Source organism: Protomyctophum parallelum (genome assembly GCF_964188405.1).
Source record: "Protomyctophum parallelum genome assembly, chromosome: 1".
Classification (NCBI taxonomy): Eukaryota; Metazoa; Chordata; class Actinopteri; order Myctophiformes; family Myctophidae; genus Protomyctophum; species Protomyctophum parallelum.
Window position 1 is genome coordinate 92,427,057 of NC_139697.1, and position 8,004 is coordinate 92,435,060.

General features: G+C 49.6%; 1 protein-coding gene across 1 annotated transcript in view; it reads left to right on the top strand.

Annotated features, from left to right (window-relative positions):
• The window catches only part of cux1a (cut-like homeobox 1a), a 282,358-nt gene that overhangs the window by 116,141 nt on the left and 158,213 nt on the right, over nt 1-8,004 (top strand).

Sequence of the window (8,004 nt, forward strand, 5' to 3'; positions counted from 1 at the left end):
AGAGAGAGAGAGGAGAGGAGAGGAGAGGAGAGGAGAGGAGAGGAGAGGAGAGGAGAGGAGAGGAGAGGAGAGGAGAGGCACTGACCTCAGGGGTCTGCAGCAGCCAGTATAGGAGGAACCCCACAGTTCCCTGTTGGATCCCGAGGCTCCCCAGTCCAGAGTTAGTGTCGACGTGTCTCTGAGCAAGACTCTGAAGTTCTGAACCCCTATAATTGCTCCCGGATGTGCAGGTCGGAGGTGCTATGAATGGTTTCGTCCTCCTTCGGTTGTATATGAATGTGTGTGTGTGTGTGTGTGTGTGTGTGTGTGTGTGTGTGTAAATAAATGCGCTATATAAATGCACCATTTACCATTTCCGAGGAGGGGGAGAGGAGAGATTGAGGAGAGCAGAGAGTGTTTTTAGGGAACCAGGGGACTGTGACTTCAACAAAAAGACCTCTGAATGCTTCACTCTGTCTGGGGTCGGGCGTCGCCATGGCGACCGGCTATACGCTGAAGCGGTACTACTGTAATATCTGCAAATAAAAACACTATTCCTGTTGAGCCGCTAGCATTCAGCGGAGGAGAGGCTGTGTGTGTGTGTGTGTGTGTGTGTGTGTGTGTGTGTGTGTGTGTGTGTGTGTGTGTGTGTGTGTGTGTGTGTGTGTGTGTGTGTGTGTGTGTGTGTGTGTGTGTGTGTGTGTGCGTGTGCGTGTGCGCGCGTGTGCGTGCAGACCTCCAGGCTCGCAGCCCTGGAGTTCTGGGCTTTTCTCCAGGACAGGAAGTTCCCCTAGTGATGTCGTACAAACTGCCCTGTACCTCTCTCTCTCTCTCTCTCTCTCTCTCTCTCTCTCTCTCTCTCTCTCTCTTCTCTCTCATCTCTCTCTCTCTCTCTATCTCTCTCATCTCTATCTCTCTCTCTACCATACTTCCATTGTAATTTTCCTCCCACACACGTCTAGCCTGCATTTAACTAACCTTAACTACAACCTTATACCCCTAAAACCTAATTGCCAAAGCTTAATCCTAACCCTAGTTTTCGCCACTTAAAGCAGCACTGTGTCACATTGTTTCTTTTTTATCGTGAATACAATGTAACGTTGTAACAACCTGTATGTTTAGAGTACGTATCGATATAACTGCATGTCTCAGCTATATAGACACAGGATTTATCATGAATACGGTATTGCAGACCTGATCTGGTCAAGATTCAATTCATCCCCCTGAGCAAGCTGGCATGAGGCTCTATTGGCTCTATCGGCTAAAACTATTTCAGCACAAATCGTGGTTCAAATCCGGAATAGAAGAGGAGAGTTTCATAATGCAGCACACTGTCTTCAAGTGTTCAAACGATTCCCACGTTATTTTGAAAGTATAGGCGATCTACAAGCTCACAGCCTGTCACACTGTACGAGCTTGTAGAGGAGTTTTGCTGTGAGGTCAGCTTGAACATGAACGTAGCAAGATACACACACACGTACGCACACAAGCCGCACAGCACACGTACACGCACAGCACATGAGCCAGACTGTAGACTGCTGCGTAGCAGTGTTCAGATATCGTCTCTGTCGGGTGGAAACATGTCCAAAACTGTTACTTTTCAGGATTCAAATTCCAAAACATCAAACGTAGCAGATCTACAAGCTCCAAACAGGTCGCTTCGCACCACATTTCGAGCTTGTAGATCTGCTGTACTTTTTGATGCTTGTGTGTGACGCTGTATAGTCACACAAAAATCACAAAAAGCAGAAATAAAAAAAAATCTGGAGATAGAGAGGTTTTCTTTCTGACAGCTCACCGTGGGAGACTTGGTCACAGCTGACAGCATGTCAATGTCACCTCTCTCTCTCTCTCCTCAGTCATGTCCCTGCTACGCCCGCCCCAGACCCTGACAAACCTTAAACCTTTACGTGCACGCGCACGCACACGCACGCAGACACACACGTGCGCACACTATTACTAAACTTGTGAGGACGTCGAGGGAGTTGCACCACTCAGTTCACACGGGTGTGTTTTTTTTTTTAGCCATGAAGCTTGTAAAGTAGTGGTTCCCCCCAAATTGACACTTATCAGCCCACGGACCCCTATTGAAAATATATGCCATGGACCCCCATAAGAGAAGATGTGATTCAGTGATTCTCAACCCGTTTATTTCAAGGACCCCCAGGTTGACATGAATTAGGCTACGGAACCCCATTTAATGGGATTTCTATCTCTGAGACCCCCAATTTATATTGTAATATCAATGTTAATTTAACTGTGTGCGAGTGTGCAAGTGGTTCCATTTGTACACTCTCAGGGTTACAGATCCATAAGGGTCCATTTTGGTTCCAAACTATCATTTAGCTGGCGACCCCCCTGGAACTCCCTCAAGGACCCCTGCACGGGGGTCCCCCCCTGACCCACACTTTGGAAACCACTGATTTAAAAGTCTACTCCTAACCCCCTTTTTATTAGCCATGAAGCTTGTAAGGACCATGGGTGAATCATCCTCAGGATGTCAGTTTCACTCACATTCTACTATACTTGTGAAGACATTTGGCCTACAAGTGCAGTCACACACACACACACACACACACACACACACACACACGCACACACACACACACGCACGGACACACCACCAGACAGACACACGGATGCACGGACACACGCTCGAATCCCTCTGCGAGGAAGGTAGAAGCGGTGTAGCGTGGTCTCATTTATTGCCCATGTGGCTCACGGTTACGTTCTTCACCGCCATCATTCATCCGTCCGTCAGACAGACATGTGAAGATGAAGTCTGAGGAGGACTGCTCTCCCTCGGCATCAATCCACCAGCCGTCCAATCGCATTTGCAGAGCTGCGTGCGTGCGTGTGTGTGTGCGTGTATGCTTGTGTGCGTGTGCGTGCGTTCTTGGAAATTGTCGAGACGTCTTTCCTGCGGTCCTCAACAAGAGTAACGGTTGTTTCATGGTTGTGAAAAATATTTTCACAGTTGGGTTTATACGAATAGGGAGAAAAGATTCAGGTTATAGGGTTAGGAATTGGTCATTTTTTAGAGGTTATAGGTTCAGGGGTTTGTGGTTGGAATTAAGCATGATTTTATACGTACAGTTCTGCGCTGGTGTCATGCACCGAAAGGTGTCAGATCTACAAGCTGACAGGAGCTTTAGGATGTACAGTAGGGGGGGGGGGGGTGGAATCCATGGCTCAGGATAATGTGACGGAGGTTTGGGCCACACCGACAGCCTTCGTCAGTGGAGGTTTGGGCCACACCGACAGCCTTCGTCAGTGGCTAGTTTGGGCCACACCGACAGCCTTCGTCAGTGGAGGTTTGGGGCCACACCGACAGCCTTCGTCAGTGGAGGTTTGGGCTCACACCGACAGCCTTCGTCAGTGGCTAGTTTGGGCCACACCGACAGCCTTCGTCAGTGGCTAGTTTGGGGCCACACCGACAGCCTTCGTCAGTGGAGGTTTGGGCCACACCGACAGCCTTCGTCAGTAGCTAGTTTGGGCCACACCGACAGCCTTCGTCAGTGGAGGTTTGGGCCACACCGACAGCCTTCGTCAGTGGCTAGTCCAAATTGCCTCGTCACCTTTCCTGTGGTCGTGGAAAATAAAAACGTTTCTTTGTAAAAAATCACAGCCATAAAAAAAAATCGCTGTCCATGAAACGTCGACGTCCGCACAAGAATAGTAATTCAAACGTGTGTGTGTATACTGTCTCTATGTGCGTGTGTGTGTGCGTGCACAAGTGTGTGCATGCCGGGCCGGAGCTGCCGTTCCCGCCGAGCAGAGACAGAGACCCGCCAGGGAGGGGAGTTGTGTTGTGTTGGCTCTGGGGCCGAGTTATGTAGAAAACCAGATGTTTGGATGGGATGTTTCCTCCTCGTCACGTGGTGGTGGTGGTCTCTCTCTCTCTCTCTCTCTCTGCTCGGACCGGGTGTCTCTCTCTCTCTCTCTCTCTGCTCTGCTCGGGCCCTCCACAGCACAGCTTCCACACATGTCAGTACTGTAGTACAGTAGCACCCGGCGCTGACAGCACATCAGCCAGCCCCAGCTGCTCTGCCTAAACCCCCCCCTTCTCCTCTCTCTCTATGTCTCTCTGTCTCTCTCTCTCTCTCTCTCTCTCTCTGGGAAGCGAGGCTTAAAGTCCAAACCGTGGTTAACTGTACACCACGCCTGGCTTAACTCAGTGACCTGCTGTTCCTTCTCAGAACGAACGTCAGGGAGGGGGGGGGGGGGGGGGTCCCCCCCCAGCACAATTAGTTGATATAGCGTCACAATAGTGGTAACCACTGTTATTTCAAACGTCGGCTATTTAAAAATAGCAGATATGCAAGCACTCACAGCATTCTTGAAAATGTTTGGACATTGTTGAATATAATTAAGCTTAAAACAAATCTCTTCTTCGTGGTCCCTGACTCCCTGGCACCAGATTGGAACCTGCAGCCCAAATCCATGTGCACTGGTTTCAACCCACTGGTCCTATTTTGGGCAATGACAGTATATACAGTAGATGAAAATATGAAAACAAAAACAAAATGTTCAAATTATGTTCAGACAGCATACGAAAAATAGCAGATGTACAAAAGGTCACAACTCGCCGTGTGAGCTTGTAGATCGGCCTCCAGCACAGCCGAGGGATTAACGCGTTTAACTCCGATTAGCATAAGCTTACTAAGCACACCATACAGTGTCCACAGCTGCATAGCGCTATGCAGACGGAAGCGTCACTCAGCTGCATAGCGCCGTGTGCAGACAGAAGCATCACTCAGCTGCATAGCGCTGTGCAGACAGAAGCATCACACAGCTGCATAGCGCTGTGCAGACAGAAGCATCACTCAGCTGCATAGCGCTGTGCAGACAGAAGCATCACACAGCTGCATAGCGCTGTGGCAGACAGAAGCATCACACAGCTGCATAGCGCTGTGCAGACAGAAGCATCACTCAGCTGCATAGCGCTGTGCAGACAGAAGCATCACTCAGCTGCATAGCGCTGTGCAGACAGAAGCATCACTCAGCTGCATAGCGCTGTGCAGACAGAAGCATCACTCAGCTGCATAGCGCTGTGCAGACAGAAGCATCACACAGCTGCATAGCGCTGTGCAGACAGAAGCATCACTCAGCTGCATAGCGCTGTGCAGACAGAAGCATCACACAGCTGCATAGCGCTGTGCAGACAGAAGCATCACTCAGCTGCATAGCGCTGTGCAGACAGAAGCATCACTCAGCTGCATAGCGCTGTGCAGACAGAAGCATCACTCAGCTGCATAGCGCTGTGCAGACAGAAGCATCACTCAGCTGCATAGCGCTGTGCAGACAGAAGCATCACACAGCTGCATAGCGCTGTGCAGACAGAAGCATCACACAGCTGCATAGCGCTGTGCAGACAGAAGCATCACTCAGCTGCATAGCGCTGTGCAGACAGAAGCATCACTCAGCTGCATAGCGCTGTGCAGACAGAAGCATCACTCAGCTGCATAGCGCTGTGCAGACAGAAGCATCACTCAGCTGCATAGCGCTGTGCAGACAGAAGCATCACACAGCTGCATATCGCTGTGCAGACAGAAGCATCACTCAGCTGCATAGCGCTGTGCAGACAGAAGCATCACACAGCTGCATAGCGCTGTGCAGACAGAAGCATCACTCAGCTGCATAGCGCTGTGCAGACAGAAGCATCACTCAGCTGCATAGCGCTGTGCAGACAGAAGCATCACTCAGCTGCATAGCGCTGTGCAGACAGAAGCATCACTCAGCTGCATAGCGCTGTGCAGACAGAAGCATCACACAGCTGCATAGTGCTGTGCAGACAGAAGCATCACTCAGCTGCATAGCGCTGTGCAGACAGAAGCATCACACAGCTGCATAGCGCTGTGCAGACAGAAGCGTCACTCAGCTGCATAGCGCTGTGCAGACAGAAGCGTCACTCAGCTGCATAGCGCTGTGCAGACAGAAGCATCACTCAGCTGCATAGCGCTGTGCAGACAGAAGCATCACTCAGCTGCATAGCGCTGTGCAGACAGAAGCATCACACAGCTGCATAGCGCTGTGCAGACAGAAGCATCACTCAGCTGCATAGCGCTGTGCAGACAGAAGCATCACTCAGCTGCATAGCGCTGTGCAGACAGAAGCATCACTCAGCTGCATAGCGCTGTGCAGACAGAAGCATCACTCAGCTGCATAGCGCTGTGCAGACAGAAGCATCACTCAGCTGCATAGCGCTGTGCAGACAGAAGCATCACACAGGCTGCATAGTGCTGTGCAGACAGAAGCATCACTCAGCTGCATAGCGCTGTGCAGACAGAAGCATCACTCAGCTGCATAGCGCTGTGCAGACAGAAGGAAGCATCCACAGCTGCATAGCGCTGTGCAGACAGAAGGAAGCATCACTCAACAACTCTCCACTGTCTCCAGCAAGAAATCCTCAAGAGCACATGGATGCTCTACTACTGAATAGTACAGCGGTTGGCGGAAGGTTCTCTTCTAGCTCATTCTGACCTGAGATCAGATTCATACGAGGGTTTCCACAGGACACACACTGGGTCTGATTATAACCCATTCTGACCTGAGATCAGATTCTAAAAATGTCAGTCGTTCTTCGATTTTTCAAAAAATAGCAGACCTACAAGCTCGTATCGCGCCACTCGGTGGCAGCGATATGAGCTTGTAGATCTGCTATTTTTAAATAGCTAAAGCATAACATGATGCTAACACCAAAATGGGTGCCCGGTCAGAATGGGTTAAAGGTTCTCTTCTAGAGCAGTAGTGGTTGGCTCAGGGAACCCCTGTAACGTTGCTCTTTCCTCCACGGACCACGGACGGCACAGAGATTTGGTGTAGCTCGGAAAAGAACGAACTAAATACAGCCGTAATTGGGTCCGTTGCTACTTATACCGTCTAAGTGCATTAAAGCTGTACACTTTAACTTTCCCCTTTTCTACCCCGGATTTAAACCTGTTTCCTCCTGCACAAAGTGCTGACTTGTTTTGCCATTGAGCTAATAGAGCCTGCCTGCCTGCTTGCTCAGGGCATGATTGAATCGTGACAATCAGGTCCGAATTCTCGTTCAGGGCCTCATGGGCCGTGGCTCAGCGCCGGTCCAGGCACCTTGGCTGGTAATCCAGTCTGGCAGTGTGCCGCGGGTTCGACTCCCGATCCCCGACGGCTGGTAATCCAGTCTGGCAGTGTGCCGCGGGTTCGACTCCCGATTCCCTGACGGCCTTTACTGCATGTCTCCCCCCCCATCTCTCTCCCCATTTCCTGTCAAGCCTACTGTCTGTCCATCCATAAAAAAAAGAATAATGAAAAAAAATTAAATAATTCATGTTCAGATCCTGTGTCTACAGCAGGTGAGACGTAACCTCTGTTTGACACCATCTAATTTGTCCACATAGACGAGCAAGGAGACAAAAAACAACCAAGTTGTCTTAACATACTCTATACCATACAGATCGCACACGGTCACTTCCCACTGAGCAATAGTCGGCTATTAGACGTCTGTCTAAAAATGGGTTATAGTTGGTCTAAAAATCATGACCGAAAGAATAAGGTTACAAATACTTAAGCGGCCAAAATGAGTTTTCTTCGACGGGTGGCTGGCATCTCCCTTTAAGAGATAGGTCGAGAAGTTCAGTCACGCGAGGGAGAATCGACTCACTGGCCTTGGAACGTCTCGGAATCCCCCAGGAGGAAGTCACTAATGTTGCTCTGGAGAGGGAAGTCTGGAGCACTCTGGTGGAGCTGTTGCCCCATGCGACCCGACTACGGATAAGCGGTTGAAGATGGATGGAGGGTCTAAAAACGAAATAATTTTAGCGGTCTAAGGTTAGCTTAGACGTTGATTAGCAGTTTTCTAAATATATGTCTATATATAGACAGTTGAAAACAACGACGTTTCAACGTCTAATCTAAGCCTATGAAGCTGACCCTTTATAACCCATTTTTGACGGCCATTTAAACATACATTAAACGTCTATTAGACAAAAACAATCTCAGTGGGAGAGTGCCGCTTTAAAACTGAAGCGAAAATAATATTATCAA